The sequence below is a fragment of the Choloepus didactylus genome, chromosome 12, assembly GCF_015220235.1.
Source record: "Choloepus didactylus isolate mChoDid1 chromosome 12, mChoDid1.pri, whole genome shotgun sequence".
NCBI classification, from domain to species: Eukaryota; Metazoa; Chordata; class Mammalia; order Pilosa; family Megalonychidae; genus Choloepus; species Choloepus didactylus.
In genome coordinates this window covers 74222537-74240159 of record NC_051318.1, presented here as the reverse complement: position 1 = coordinate 74240159, position 17623 = coordinate 74222537, and the positions used below count along the sequence as shown (strand labels likewise).

The following is a 17623-nucleotide window of genomic DNA, read 5'->3' as shown; positions in this document are numbered from 1 at the left end:
TGTGATGAATTCATCATAGGGGAAAGATTGAAGGTAGAATGAATGGTTACGAGGCTGTTTTACTTGTCCACGTGAGAGAAAATAGTGATTTGAATGTGGATTGTTGAAACAGAGATGGCACAACTTAGTCACATTTGGGAAATATTTTACTTGTATTTGACATGTACTTGCAGTAACTACATGATCATTTTTGTCCTGGGAATAATATTTGACACAAAGAACACAGAAGAAGAAGAAAATACCAACTATTTTCATGTTTTTCCTAGATACAGGTCTAAGTTTAGGCAAATTTTTAAAGTGTGCAAAACGTATTTTTCCTTTTCACATCTTTATCTGTATCTTTTCACATAATACCATACATGATTTCCCAAATATCCAAGGATACAGTGTCCTCATGCTACCTTAATTTCTTCATTTTGACTACCTTTCATGCTCGAAAAATTTAAAATTAAAATAAAAAAACCTCTCCAGTGTCGACATTTTGCTTTCACTATATCATTTCTCAAAACATCCATTACCTCAGGCAGGGAAATGAATGATTAAGTAAGTAAGTGAGTAAGTAAATAATTAAATAGGATGGAGGTAATTTTCTGCAATTTCTGAAGACTGATAGATCAATATGCTTACCTTGAAAATTATTTTATTTATTGTTAGGAAAAAGTGCCCAATTTACAGAGGATGGCAAGGTGTAAACCAGCTACAATCTAATAAGTGCTGAATGTAGACAAAGAGACTAATGGATCAGACACGATGGTTTATTTCTCAGAGCAAACATAATGAACAACAGCAAAATTGCGGTGGTTCCTTGTCCTGAATTCCTATTGGGATGCAAGGTGGCAGCAGATGGATTCAATGCACATAGTGGGTTTTACGTCACAGCTGAGGAACTCAGAGCTTGAGAAAACTGCCAATTTTATAGAAAGCAGTAAGCAAGCCTGCTCTTTATGCGAAGCCAGGCTGTACAAAGACAAAAGGCCCAGAGAAGACTATCTCCCAATATGTATATTTGTATGTGTGTGTATAGATATTGATAATAGATGATAGATATGTATTTATGTACATCTGTATATATGTATTTGTGTTTTTTAATGGGAAAGCAGTGAAAGGAAGCAAAGTAAAAACACTCATGAAATTTGAGATAGGAATTATTTTAGTGAGCCAGCTGAGCGAGGGCCCAATACCTATGTTTTACCTGATTTCAAACAATCTTAACTTGCTTAATCTAAAATTACGGAGTTTTAGGACATCAAGTTTTCATTTTGTTTTGTTATATTTTTGGAATCTTAATTGCTCCCATAGAGGCAACATGTGGAGTTTTAGTAAGAAGTGATACTGTTGCACCAGGGTATTGGAGATGGTGTGGAGAGAGCAGAGGACTGTAACTGCTTGTAATTCATGTATTTGTAAATCAAGGCCTTCCTGCATCCATGAACTGAAGCAATACATTTTTTATAAATAGTGGTAGTTCCTACTGCTTTAGAGGAATGCAACTCAGAGTATATTTTCAGTTGCCGAGGCTTTTTTCTGCTCATGTAAACTTCTAAAAGTTGGAAGCTGAATGAAAAAGTTGAAACATATAACAACAATGTATATGGATACACTTTCCCTGCACTCCTGCTCAAAGAATTCCTTTCTTCTTTTTCTTAATTAAAATACCATTTCTCTACAAATTCAATATACAGTATTTGTTTAAGAAGGCAAGCATTATCTCATACAGTGGCAGTAGTAAAACCTGTATAATGCTACCCAGTTAACCAGAAGAGGTTTGGTTTATAAGAAAATGTGCTAACTCCTGGTCCAAGAACCCTGGTGAAATGAGATATGGTAATGCAGACTAATTATGCCAAGATATTTGAAGAAATGCTTAAAACTAAAACTATGACAAAAGTATCTATGATAGCAGCTGCATCAGTAAATTATTTTGTGGCATAGACAAAAAAATGAGAATTCAATCTAAATTGGAGCAAAATTTCCACAGAAGTGAAATACTATTCTCTCTAGAAAACATACTATAAACCACATATTTCAATTTATAACTATGTGTATATATATATATACACACATAGATATGCACACTTATACATATAAATATACACGTGCACACACATATATATGCATAACAGACAACCACACATATATAAACAAAACATAGAGAAGCCAGGGAAACTTGCTTATTTGTTTTATGAAGTTTAAAATATTTGACTCATTTTGCTAACAAGTGTGAACCTTAGTATACTATCAGTGGTATTTCCAGGAAAGACAATTAATTCTGTTCATAAACCCAACAAGAAAACTTATCAAGATTGATTCATAACACAGGAATAAGAATATAAACTAACTTTCATTGTCATTCTGACCACATTCCATATCTGCCTCACATATAATCCAAGCAGAACAATCCTCAAGTATAAAGATAAAATACTTAGATCCTTTATGCTTACTCAGAAAGATTGTCTCTAGGATGAAGAGCCATTCTAAGTGCAGCTACTTTCAAAGATGATATAACTATTCATTTCTTTAGTTCAGAGAAAATTCTAACATCTATGACATTCTGCTAAATGTTGAATATGTTAGATGCTGTTTGTGAGTAAATTATATTTCAAATGTAAATAGAAACATTTAAAAAGACAAGAAAGCATTTTCAAGTCATTTGTGTTCTTAACAAATGAAGAAACAGTATTTATAAAAGCATTAAATTAATTTCAATGCAATTGAATATGTATGTAATAGTCCTACTGTATCTATGTGATTGTGCTTGTAAATACTTGGGCATTTTCATAAGGAAGGCATATAACAACCCCAGACAAAGTTAGGAAGTCACCTAGATTCCAAGCAGTGTATTAGGTCTCTATTTGTTTTTCAGCAGATGCACAGTCCTGTCTGGTTTCATGTGAAACTTTGATAATTCCCAAAAATAAATGTTGATAAAACAGGGATAGATAAAAATATTTATATGTATTTTATTTTCTAAAATGGAGAATTTATGTATCATTAAAATTATAAGAAGAGAAGCTTTGGGGGAAGAAGGAATTAGAAGACCCATTCAAATGTACCTTTATTAGTAGACTAATATATGCAATACATGGAGACAAGAGAAATTGATAATACTTGCAATTAAGTGGACCAATGAAATTCTACACTTGCGGACTAAAAATCACACATATACTACCTAAATTTTTAAAAAATAATCAGGTCAATGAACAAATTGCCTAAATATGTGGGTTAATGGTAATGGAAGAAAAGGGTGCTGAGGTCTTTGTGGATTTAAATTCGTTATGTCAGAAGCTAGATGAGCCATGGTTGACTTTCAGTTTCAGATTTGGAGGCAACTGATCAAAAAGGAGGATGAAACCTAGAAAGGATGGCGATTCTGTATTTGTAGCCTCCATTTTGAAAACATCAAACAAAAAAAGCCTTCAAGGTCAACCATGTAATCTTAGGTGTCCCAAGGTGACAGGAATTTCAGACTCAGGGCCATTCGATAAAGTCACTAATTTGTTCGTGTGGAGAGTTTGTCAGTCATTTTTACATCCTTTCATTTGTTTATTCATCAATCATACATTCATCCATATTTGTGTATCATTTTACTGTTAACAAAGCTTCATTATTTACAGTTTTTATTTCATTCCTTTGGCAAACCCATGAAAGATATAAGTAGCATTATTCCAGTTTTACAAATGAGAAAATAAAGATTTTGAAATGCTAAATGACTTACCCTACTTCACATAGGAAATAAAACACAGAGCCAGGAATTTATAATAACTTCTGTATTACCAGACTTTTATAGTCTTGCAGTTTTACATAAATACATACATATCTATATATTTATAAACAACATAATAGAAGGAAGCAGTCAGCTTGTAATGAACAATTTCATCAATAATAAGTCACGATACTTTCAGAATTAATGGGGAAAATACTTGTATTCTAAAAAAAAGATAAACAAAACAAAAAACAATTTATTTTCCTAAAAAGAGAAAAGCTGTTTGCTTTTGCCATACTCTCTACTTTTCAAGTGACTACTTATATAACATTACTATGTTTTTTAAAAAATTATGGTCAAACATGCTTTTTTCCCCTCTATAATTATGCACATTTGGTTTTTCCACAAAACATTGATTTTTTTGAAGAAGTCATTCATTGTTAGGTGTACATCTTTCCCAATGTATCTTTAATTTAGTGAAACTCCTAAAAAGTTATTTCTTCATGTACTTTCTTATTGGCACAGAATTTTTTAAATACCATGGTCTGATAAGCTGGAACATCTGTACTTCCATCCAAAACTATGACAAATTTCTGATGTTAAAAATCTCAATTTAACACTTGATCTTCCAAACATCAAAGATGGTTTCTATGTATCTTCCAAAAATTGTATTTGATGAAAAATAAATGCTATTTTTCCTGCCATATTATTTTCCAAGTATTTGTTCAGGCATTTTTGTTTTAATCAGGAAAAATAAGAAATGTTTTTGTTTTAATCAGGAAAAATAAGAAGTGTCTTTCTTTTGCTTATAAGTAAGAAGCCACAAAAGTAGCTCCAAGATATATAGGTGAAATTAGTGTAATTAGTGGCATTCTTTTCCTGTTTAGCTATTTACTGCACTTTTTTTTAAATTTTGGATTGAGTTTCACATGGCTTTAATCATTGCAGAAACAAAATGTGTAGGTGGCCTTCATATTTCAAATGTTTTTAAAATTTTATTATTTGAGCAATTCTCAGTATCATCTAATATCTCAAGACAGAATATATGTTAGGCACGGTTCATCATCAATGCCAATGGATCTAAGTCTACATTTCACATAATTTCACTTTCATTTTCAACTGTGTGGTTTTTTTTTTTTTTCATCTTAGTTGAGTCTATCACTGTTTAGTCTTTTATAGAGGCTAAGAGATCTAATCAGAATAGAAGTTACAGCTCTGCCATTTTCTTGGTAAGTTTTGCTTTGTTCTCATCTTTGAATGGTGACTTATTTTTAGTAATCTTTTAAAAAATCGTTTGTTTACTTGTGGAAGGTGAGTTTAATTGAATTAAAATAATATCATCCAAAATTCTCCTTTCAAATCTTCTGAAAGTGAGAGACAGTAACCCTGCCAACTTCACCAATTATCACATTTCCTCTTCAAACTAAAGCTTCCTCCAATAATGGGGGTGAACCATGACAGTCTAGCAAATTTACTGATGGGGAACACCTCTGTCCAACTTTATAAAAATGTTGTAAAGTTAAATATCCTTACAGTTTACAGAAATAATAGAAATAGATATCACTAAGGGCTTCCCAATTCCCAGTGGATCATCTTGAAAAACGGTGTGTCTTCAGAGTTGGGAGAACATTATAATTTGGAGACAACTCACCATGGAGATTACCTAATTAATATACCGCATATGGAATCTGTTGTTTAATGCCCCATGGCCATCCTCTTTGTAGAACCTAATGATATCATACATTTGGAGCAAAAACTTCAAAATATTCTCTACAGTTCAGCTAACTCATCCTAAAGTGAGGGAAGTAAATCCCTAATATTCATTCATGTTTGGAATGTAATACTCATTGGTAAAATTACATAAAAGCTTCCACTTAAAAATTTTAGTTCATTCTCCCATTTCTTCTGGATGAGACATACTTTTGTAAATGTATATCCAATCTAATAGAAGTAGGACCTTTCCTTTTCAATATTGTAGTAATAGAAACTCAAGTGAGATTTAATATTGTGGTACAGCAGAAATATGTCTCTTAATAGAACTACTATAATAATGAATGCAGTTTGGCTTTTAGGCTACAACAATCTTAACTGAAAATGTCAATGTCAGTTGGCTAAGCCATTATCTCACAAGTCTATTCTGTGTGCAAAAGTCAAAAATTCTCGTATTAGGGGTATAAAGGCACAAAATTCTTAGCATGATGTAAAAGAAACTAGACATGAAACTTTGGTTTATAGTAATCTGTTTTTCTGTACTATTCCATGTATTTCTAATAAAAAAATTTCTAGCAATATGAGTCACAAAATAGGAGAGAGTAACTGCGCACTTTGTTTTATGTAGAAAAATGAATTATTATTTTATCTACAAAGACAAATTGTAAATTTTTATCTGAATTACTTAGTATTTTATTGTTTCTAGACATATGTTTAGATGGCCATCATTTCTATGTTTACACATTTCCATTCCAAAATAGGTAACCATTATCAATCTTTTTGCACAAAATAGTTAAAAATGAAACCCCAGAGTAAAACTAAGTTATAAGAAAATACTAATTTTCAATATTCAATGTAAACAAATAATACGTGCATAAGACGGAACTTGAGTGATATCAGGTCTTTTTCTGTAGCTGTCGTCAATAAAGCCTGCAAATTTGGAGAACACAGGAAGAATAAATTCATTCTTAACTATGAAAATATTGCTCATTATATATATATATATATAAAATGGTGATAAAATTCTCTTTATAAATAACCATTTCTAATTGGTTTTCATATAAGCATCATCTGAAACAAGAATTTTATCCTCAAATGCCATGACAACATAATGCAAAAAAGAGAGGCGTGATATAAAAGAAACTAGGCATGAAACTCACTGCTTCAAATTTGATGTCATTCTAAAACTCTAATCACATATTTATAATATGTGTTGCGTATGTTGTGCTGGGGCAGAGAACAGGCTGGGGGAGGAGGGGCATGAAACGGGAAACTGTGACTGAGAGAAGTCAAGTACACAGCTTAAGATGATACCCCTGGTATGTAACATATAGAGATTCAAATCTGCTTTGTACAGACTTCTAATTCCTTCTGGGTTGTACACAAGAATTGTCTACCATGTTTTCTCAGCTTTCACACCCACAACAGAGAAAATACATTCATGATAAGCACACTATCAAGAGTAGACTCCTTTCTCTCACAAGTAAAAAAGTCTGTCAGAATGAAGCAAAAGAATTGTAGTAACTACACACTACCTGCTCCCCACCCCCAAACTGCAACTTCAGTTGTTTTATTCTTTTTTCTTCCAGTATAACCAGCTTAATAATCTGCTACTGTTTGGGGATTTTTTTTTTATTCTAGTATGTCAAATTCTGTTTAATCCTCAAGAAAACTAGACTGAAGTGATTATTGCCATTCTTTCTTTCAGACTCTTTCAAGCACAGAAAATTCCAAAATGGTGAGTCTTTATGCTTCATTTTTTGATTAGCAACTTCTCCTGAGTTACAGGGGTTATATGAAATGGCTTTTACTTTTAAGGGTTAATTGTGATTTTCCCATGGGATGATAAAATGTACATTTAGAATAAAAATTATGAAGTATTAGTGAAGTTTTTCAGGATTATGTTCACTAAATTTTTTGCCAAACATTCCGTCCAGGTAGGAATGAACGTGCAAGGGGAGGGTGATGTTGGCAAGACACCTTGGTAGCTTCACCAGGCTGTACCAGATGCTTTCTCTATTCATTTCCAGCAGCCATTTTTAAAGGCCAAGCCCTGAAGTTGTGCCTTTTTCTTTCCTTACCTGCTACTGGTAATTCTTCATGTAGGAAACCCTGGTTTTTAATTTTAAATTACCATCATATACTGGGACTTCTTGACATCATCTTCTAGTTTAAGGACCTATATATAAAAAATAACATATCTAAAGTAACTTGGGTAAGAGCCCTCAAATTTCTTCAAAAGCCCTTTCTACTGCAGAAGTTACAATGTATAATCAGATAACCCTGTGTTATCAAATTGTTTGACATAATTATTTTTTATTTTTCTTGAATGATAAATCAATATTTTGGCTGAATAATTACCTAGACATGAGCCTAGAGACACAGTTCCTGATGCTTCTTTTCTTTCTTTTAGATATTTGTGAAAAACATTAATGTTACCTACTGTATTTTGTTTCAGTTAATTTTACTTCAAATAATATTTAATTTTCACATTTAGATTATCTCAAACACTTATCTTCAAAGTTAATTTTCCTGAAAAATAATCAAAGGAATGATATGCTTTGGTTATTTTCCATATATTTAAAAGTTGTCAGGTTACTTTGTTAATTTATAAATGCAAAATTTATTATCTATTTCTTCAGTCAGTAAATATTTATGTTGGGTACCTTGTGCCCACCACATTACTAAATATTAAGGTTACAGTGTTGAGGTAAGTAGTCTGCCTTTATGTAATTTAATTTTACTGTGGTAAATATGCTTAATACTACTACAAAATGAACAAAAGCGTAATGTCATTTTTGATAAATGCTACTAAAGAGAGTTAAACAGTACTGTAAGTGGGGACCTAATGGATGATGAAGAAAAGAATGACCTGTGGTGTATGAAGAGTAAAAAGAAGTTAAAAAGGGAGGAAGTAGATGAAGACAAAGGAGCAGGCAGAGAAAGTGGTGTGGGTAATGAAGGAGAGCATGGCTGGAGAAAAAAAAGAAGGAGAGCACAGTGCAAAACAAGACTTGGAGGTTGGAAGGACAAAATCATGTAGGACTTACAGACAGAGGCAAAGAATTTTAACTTTATTCTAAACCCCATCAAAAGCCATTGAATGTTTTTAAGGAGACAGATACCATGATCACTTTGCATTTTGGATAATAAATTAGGGAAAAATATGTACTTGAACAGATTTAGTTAGGGTATTGTATAACCCAGGTATTACATATCCAGGAAAAATTATGGTTGATTGGAATAAACTAAAAAAAGTCTCAAGTATGTCAAAAAAAAAAAAAAAAAAAAAACAGTCTACCTTCTAAGCTTTGTCTGTAAAGGGCATGAGAGTAAATATTTTAGACCAGACTGTCTTTGCTACATCTGATATTGTAGCATGGAAGTAGTCATTGACAATATGCAGGAAAAAATGAGTCACTGTTCCAATAAAACTTCATTTATAAAAACAGGCAGTGGGCTGGATTTGGCCCACAGGACATGGTTTGCCAACCTTTTCACTTTTAATAAACAAAAAGACAGTGTTTGAGATCTTTTATTGCTCAAGAAATTCATGTTCAAGTTCAAAGTCAAATTAAGCCACGGATATCTACATTTCTTTGTTGAGAAAAAGGCACATTCCTTGTTTTGAAAATCTAATTTTTAACATAAAATAATTATTTGAAAAAGGGTTATATTCATTTATTGTTAGAGCGTATAGTAAAAGTAAAAACTTCAAACTTTTATTTAATTACTCTAAGGTGAGTAAATGTTTAATATAAATGTGATGCAGAATACCTGAAATACAAACTTGAGCTCATACAATACTTTAAACCCATGCAGAGTGCACAGCTGGCCTGTCATCATTTCTGCATATTCTCTAATTTTTATTACCAGACTTTATTATTTTTTTTCTCATGGAAATGCAGAAAAGGAAACTATGTGGATACTAAATTCAATGAGCCATTCAATAGGTGACAATAATCATTATAGTCTCTCTGAATATTAATTAGCATAAAGATACACATATTGGAATCATCACCTATGTTACTCAGAAAAGAGTATTTTCAGAAACTCAAAGTTACAACCAAAAAGGTAAATTATACTTATGTTAATTAACAACTGCATTAAGTTACTGGATGGAATTTGTGATTCTGCCTTGAATATTTCCCTTGATTATCCGTGCTTTTGGAGATGAGCGACAAGGAGGGATAGTTCTTTTTGCTGATTTCATTCTTCTTTTGGAGTAAATAATGTATCAGATTTTAAGTAAAACTTCTTAAGAATTAAAGATGTCCTGAGTTTCCACTGAAGCTTAACATTAATCTTAAAATAGTAACTAATACTTTAGAGTCACTTCCTGTGTGGCAGGCACTGTTCTTCACAGAACTAGGAGGTATAGTCTATCAATCTACGTATTTTACTGATGAGGAACCTGAGGCCCACACAGTTTAGATGACTTGACTGCAGTCCACCACCAGGCCAGCTTAGGGTCCCAGGCAGTCTGTCATCAGAGACTGCTCTTCCACCGTGTGCACACCACCTCATGGAAGGAGACATATGGTGACACCACTTCAGATTTATACAGTTCTGAAAAAGATTGCATTTGGGTGCAAGATAAATAGACACCAATTTTGCTGCTGATTAGTATTTCAAATCCACAATATTTATATACATCACACTCCCTGAAAACTTAATACTGCCATGTACATTTCCTAAGAACAAGTACATTCCCTTATGTAACCACCTTAAGTGCAGTTCTTACGTTCAAGAAATTTAATATTCATATATGGCTTTCTTGATGTTCCAGTTTTTCGTATTTCCAAATAATGTCTCTTTCAATCTTTTCACCTCCCTTGCTAGATCCCATCTAGGTTCATGTATTGCATTTAATTGGCATTATCACTTTTCTTGCTCTTTCTGTTTTTTTTTTTTAATTGTGGGAATGTATATACTACATAAACATTCCCATCTCAGCCGCTCGCAAACATAATATTCAATGTGATTAATCATATTCACAGCATTGCATTACCCTCACCAACTTCCATTACTAAAATTTTCTCATTTCCCCAAACAAAACTCTACACCCATTATGCATTAACTCTCTATTCTCCTTGTTCCTTGCCCTGGGAAATCTGTACTCTTATTTCTGCCTTTAAGAACTCGCATATTCTCTGATATTTTCTTTACCATGAGTTACCATGAGGCTTAAGTTTAATGTCTTACATCCATAACACTCTCATTTGTTATGATAAGACTTTACTTCAGTAGTTGACACAAATTATGTTCCTATAGCCTTCCATCCCCCCACCTTTATGTAGTTTTGTCATAAATTACATATTTATACCATATGAGTCCAAAAGCACTGATTTATCATTACATTTTATGCATTTGGGATCAAATGCCAATACTATGTGATTTTGACCACTGTAGGTTTCTAATAATGCTTTAAGTCAGGAAGTCTGTGTCCTCCAACTTTGTTCTTCTTTTTCAAGTTGGTTTTGGCTATTATGGGCCCCTTACTCTTCCAAATAAATTTGATAATTGACTTTTTCACTTCTGCAAAGTAGGCTATTAGAATTTTGTTTGAGATTGCATTAAATTTGTAACTCATTTCATTTAGAATTGACGTCTTAATGATATTTAGCCTTCCAACCCTTGAACATGAAATATCCTTCCATTTGTTCAGTTTTCTTTTATTACCTTTCACAATGTTATGTAGTTTCCTGTGTATAAGTCCTTTACATCCTTGGTTAAATTTATTCCTAGATATTTGATTCTTTTTGGTACTATTATAAATGGAATATTTTTCTTGATGTCCTCCTCAGATTACTCATTACTTGTGTTTAGAAACACTACAGATTTTTGGATGTTGATCTTGTACCCTGCCACTTTGCTGAATTAGTTTATTTGCTCTACTAGCTTTGTTATAGATTTTTCAGGACTTTCTCTATATAAGATCATGTCATCCACAAATAGTGCAAGTTTTACTTCTTCTTTTCCAATTTGGATGTCATTTATTTCTTTGCCTTGCCTAATTGCTCTAGCTAGAACTACCAGGACTACGTTGAATAGCAGTGGTGACAGTGGGCATCCTTGTCTTGTTCCAGATCTTAGAGGGAAAGTTTTTAGCCTCTCACCATTGAGTATGAGGTTAGCTGTGGGTTTTAATATATGTCCTTTATCATGTTGAGGAATTTTCCTTATATTCCTAGTTTTCTAAGTGTTTTTATAAATAAAGGATGCTGGATTTTGTCAAATGCCTTTTCTGCACCAATTGAGATTTTTCCCATCATTTTTTTAATGTGGTGTATTACATTTATTAATTTTCTTATGTTAAACCATGCTTGCATATATGAGATAAATCCCACTTGATTGTGGTATATAATTCTTTTAATGTGCTGTTGGATTAGATGTGCTAGTATTTTGTTGAAGATATTTGCATCTGTGTTAATTAGAGATATTTTTCTGTAATTTTCTTTTCTTGTAGTATCTTTATCTGCCTTTGGTGTTAGGGTAATGATGGCCTCATGAAATGAGTTAGGCAGTGTTCCCTCCATTCAGTTTTTTGGAAAAGTCTGACAGGGTTAATATTAAATCTTCTGGGAAGTGTTGGTAGAATTCACTTGTGAAGCCAGCTGGTCCTATGCTTTTCTTTGTTGGGAGGTTTTTGATGACTGATTCAATCTCTTTACTAGTAATTAGTATGGCGAGATCTTTTATAATTTCTAGAGTCAACGTAGGTTGTTCATATGTTTCTAGAAATTTGTCCACTTATTCTAGGTTGTCTAATTTGTTGACATTCAGTTGTTCATAGTATCCTCTTATGATCCTCTTTATCTCTGCAGGGTGTGTAGTAATGCCCCATCACATTTCTGATTTTATTTATTTGCATCTTGTCTCTTTTTTTCTTTGTCATTTTAGCTAAAGGTTTGTCAGTGTTACTGATCTTTTCATCCATGGAGGGAGGGTACCGGGCCTCTGCCTTGAGCCTGTATCCAGCTAGTATCCATTCTGCACCCATGTCTGGTCTTAGGCATGTCCATGTGGCCCTAGGAATTTCCCATTTACACGGAACCAAATGCCTCCTTTTCACTAGGAAACAGTTTCCTCAGGGTCTCAGGCACTGTACTGCATGTCCCCAAGCCAATAGTCTGTTGCCGCAGGCAGCACAACTTGACTGCTCCCCCATAGTGTTCTGTAAGTGAACTCAGCGAGCTGCCTTCAATATGCAGGACAAGTTCTGGGACAGCAAGTCCCGCAGACCACCACCAGATGGATTGGATCAGATATGCATCTTCCCAGTATGTGCACAAGGGTTATCTTGCTCCACCGGAAATGGGACCAGGAATATAATGCACTCAGAAGGTTACAGGTTCTGTGCCAAGCTGGTGAGGGGTGGGGGAAGGGCCATCCAGCCACCAGGAGATCCTATTTCTTTTAAGTATCCTTTTTTCCCTTAATTTAGTGTTTCCCCTGTTACTGCCATCCTTCATCTGTTTTCTGGAGCTTTGAGAAAGAAATTTCTGTCATTTCTTATTGGCTGTACAGTTTCTGTGGGGGGGGGATGGAGCACTGAGGCTTTGCACTCCACGATCTTGATAAGGGTGGGGCTCAATCTGGAAATGTGTAAATTTTGAAGGCTCAGATATATCATTCTTTTTCTTAAATCTTTTATGGATTTACTGTCCATATACACATGTGTTTTGTGACTAAAGAGAATTATTTCTGACAACCTAAAAGAAATGGAATTTATCCCAAGACTGTATATAAGAGGTTTCTATAGTCTGAAAATTCCATGTTATTGTTACTGATTGATCTCTTGCTCTGATTTCTAATGGGTGCTTCTGGAAATGAAAACACTTTCATATTTCCATGTTTAAGAAATATTCAGTGACACTGTTGGCTGACAGTTATGTTTCTCTATATGTTCTGCTACAGGTAGGAATCAGATATGTATAAATTTTATAAATGTTCATGGACCAACCATTAAATAACCTCAAGTATAGTAGTCAATACGGGTCTAATTATAGGTAAATAACTGACTTTTCCTTCCTGACTGACCTTTCGTCACATGCATCAGACTTAATCTAAGATCTGTCATTCTGGGGCTTAATACAAGTGAATTTAAGTTTTTCTTGTGCCTGACAATTATCCAGCTTTAGTTATAACAAATATACTTTGCTTCTCTTATTTTTTTTTAATTCATGTACTTTGATCAGTGGTTATATGCCAGATGCCTCATTATTAGAAAATAATGCAATGCTGTTTCCACTAACAAACACAATTTGTCAATTACATTTGTTATTGTTTCCTATGGAAAATAACTTCTGGTTACCGTGGATTGATGGAAAAACCACACACCATGTCCAAATAGCTTGGGAAATAAAACATGTCATACACTATATTCAATGTCTGTTTAAAAAGTAATAAATAAGCCAAATTATTCTGCAGTGTTATGATATATGGGCATGGTTTCAGGGAGTACAATGTATTATTTCACAACATTCACACTGATATAGTGAATTACGGATCATAGGTTCAATCTTTTTTTTAAAAAAAGTATCTATTCCTCTGATAGTAGCTGTCGTTGCGTTAATTTACAAAGATAAGTCATAGTATAGAAGTCTTCTTAGAGTTTAACTCTTTGAGTCTAATAGTCAAAAATTAAAATTCTGGAAGAAAGAAAGTTATTTTTTCTGACTCAAAGTCATAAAATATCATAGTGAAGAATTTCTGTACTGTAAATATTCTAGGAATACGAATTTTTAAGTAACATAGTATGAGGTGATTGGAAAAAAGATAATGCAAAATATAAATAAATTAATATAATCATAAAATGATAGCATATAAACTGTGATTGCCTTCCTGGATATGCTTCTTTCAATGTTACACCTTTCTTATGTCTTAATGTATCTTTCCCTTTGTATTTGGAAACAGAGAGCACATGTATCTGGAAGTTTTGGGAGTTGAACTGCAATAACTGCATATGTGAATAATCCTTGCCCATCACATTTTCATAATCCATACCTCAATCATTTAAGTTTCTGATCTTTAAAATAGGATTAATCTCAATTTTCAAGAGAATTTGAAAATAATTTGTAATAACAGAAACAACTGAAAGATACATTAGGAACATGTGCATTGGCTTTGAAATTCCTTGCTTCTAGGAATGAACTTTACCCTTTCTTGACCTGCTCAGATTTCCTATTTTTGTTCTTTCTGAAGAGACTGAAATTTATCATCTTTAAAAATCAACCTGATATATAGTCTAAATGGGAATACATATTTAAGGGCTATTTTTTCCTTGCAAGCTTAATGGAATTTGAGTAGCCCCAATAACCAAATGCATCAAAACTATAAATGATTCATTTGTTATTGGAATAATAATTGTTAAGTGTAATTAGAATTTATTATATATGTTAGGCATACTTTGAATAATCAATTAAATAATAATGGGAATTCTAGGTAATGGGCATTGTTGTCCATAAAAATCCCAGTATATCAGGATATAGACTGTTTAACTATGTTCAAAGAGCCGCATGCACCATAAATAAACACTGCTTGTGTATAGTATTAGATAAAGATATAAAACTACAGATATGTAAAATGTAAATACATTTTTCATATTTAGTTGCCACTCCTTACCTATATAGAGTGATATATTTGCATGAAAAATATACTTTAATCTATTTTGTGATCCTGATATAAACAAAAATGATACCTTCTCCTTCCTTGCTGTGGATTATTGTGTCATATTTAAAATGTAATTTTTCTGTTTCTCCACTGATTGTAACATTGGGCACTTTTCTTTCTTCCAACTTTGATGAAATTTTCATATATTCTTTCAGACTCTGAGGATTCTCAGATATTTTATTTTTAAATGTGTTTTATTTAGACATAGTATCATCAAGAGCATCAGAGGAAAAAGAGAGTATTGGCTTTTTGGTTGAAATTCTGATGCATAAATAACAATGAGACCAATTACCATATGCCAGGAACTGTGCGAAATGCTTTACATTATTTCATCAAATTATTAAATAGACACATACTTATATAATTATGTATATATTTATGTATGTGTAATGAATAGCTATAGGTTTCATATTCCATATTACTGTTCTTCATTAAGAATAAATTAAACCCATAATCAATAAGAATTAGAGTTTCCAATCTATTTGTTTTACATCTTATCATCTAATTGTAACAATAATATAATGGCAGTCATTACTCTGCAAATTTTATGGTTGCAGAATCTGAGATGATGGAAGTTAAGGCTGCAGAAAAAGGTAGCTGAGCTAGGAAGCAATGGATATTGGACTAAAACTTAGGTCTTCTGGCTCTTAATTCAGTTCTCTCTGTATTATATTACACCACTTGCATTTTTTTCTTTTAGCAGCAGTGCCCAGTGCCCTTTCTAACTCACACCTGCATTGAATAACAAAAATTCTCTCCACTACTCATTATTGTCTTCCTTACATACTTATTTTCAATAGAATTTATCCACTTCATGAACCAGGTCAACATCTTTCTATATATAAAATCTCTAGAGACTTGTTAATGCTTACCTCACATCCATTTATTTTATATTCCAAGCACCTCATCCAGGATCCAGTGGCACTTGTCCTCTCAGTAGTGTCAAAAGCCTTCTAGCCTGCAGCAGCTTCTATAAAAAATAGTACTATTCTACCTCTATCACTCATCAATGACCTAATAAGCTATGCATCTCTGCAACTTCATTTAACTTCCTTATTTCACACACACATACACGCACATTGCATATGTACAGTTTCTTTGGAAGGATGTCTTTTAGTTCTTAGTATAGTAGCGTTCACAAAGTTTCATATACTTTGTTGGATTTATGTTGTAAAGAAAGACTGCTATAAAAGAAATGTTTCAGCTCATCAATATATATAATTCCCCACACCCAGATTTTATATTTTTAAGTAGAAAAATGTTTTATGTGGATTCCTTTTATATTTTCTATATAAGGTCCTCATGCTTGTGTGATTACATCTATTTCTTGCCCTTAATTTCCAGCCTAAAGGATCTTACAGAGTTTAATGAATCTTGGGTGAAAAAAGTAGAGTCTACTATCTGGTGTTGACTGATCTGAAGACTTTATGAAATTGTATCTACTGAAAAAGAATAGACAAGACAAGTTGTCTGAAATTTTACATAGTACATGCAAATGATGGGCTTTTTATATGATAAGATGGGTAATATCACTCCAGACCAATAGCAGCAAATCTGAGATGCTGTAAAGTAATGACTACAATTTCTTGCTACCAAAATAAGATCTATGCAGAAAAATTAGTAAGTCAATGCCTTCCTTTCATCATGATGGCATTTGGGAATGTTAGAGCTCTGTAGCCCATTAGTCAGTTTAGTTAATGACTCTGCGTATCCTCTTAATCATGTGCAACACATTGACTAAGCTTCATTTAGTTCAAAGTGCCTTTCAGAAGCCTGCAGGAATGCTACTTGTAGAAACTCTTAGCTTTCCATAATACAAAACATATTTAATTTGCAAATTTTACATTTTACAATGTCTTCAGAAAGTTGTAAGTGCTTATAAGTAAAGAAAATGAAAATCTATATAAGGCCCAAATAGGTCATGACTTCAGTGTTTGGCTATTTTCATTCTCATACTTTATTTAATATTAGAAAAATACATTAAATTCATAGCAATTTCAAAAAGTAGACAGAAAAATACACTACGTACAAGTTTAATAGAAACTTTTCTCCAAGATAATATTTAAAATGTATAAATATGTTTAAGAAAAATAACTTAAAGTTTTATTAAAAATCCCTGCTATCACAAACAATGCTGTGATGCATGTCCTCGTACATATTTTTTGTGTGGACCTATGTGAAACTATTTTTTTTAAATCTTTTATCCAGTAGTGGTATTAAATCGTGGGATGTATATATCCACAATTTTAGTTCTACACAGTATTCCTCTCCCCTGAGAAGCTGTGCCCATATATATTCACACTGAAAGGTTATAGAGGACCCCATATCTCAATGGACAGGGGGCACTTGGTATTTTCTAGCTTTCTGATTTATGCCAGTCTAACAAGTTAAATGTGGCATGTTATTTTTGCTCTGTTGAGTAGCATTCTCTGCTTACTCATAATTTTGAGCATCTCTGAATATTATTAGCATTCTCATCTTTTTCTTCTGTGAATTGGCATTTCTTACATTCTATTCAATATGTTTTAAAAAATT

General features: G+C 32.8%; 1 long non-coding RNA gene across 1 annotated transcript in view; it reads left to right on the top strand.

Annotated features, from left to right (window-relative positions):
* The window catches only part of LOC119506987, a 96113-nt gene that overhangs the window by 64569 nt on the left and 13921 nt on the right, over window positions 1-17623 (top strand). The window contains exon 3 of the long non-coding RNA XR_005211085.1: window positions 7122-7151. This is a non-coding gene — a long non-coding RNA (uncharacterized LOC119506987). The remainder of the gene's footprint in view (window positions 1-7121; window positions 7152-17623) is intronic.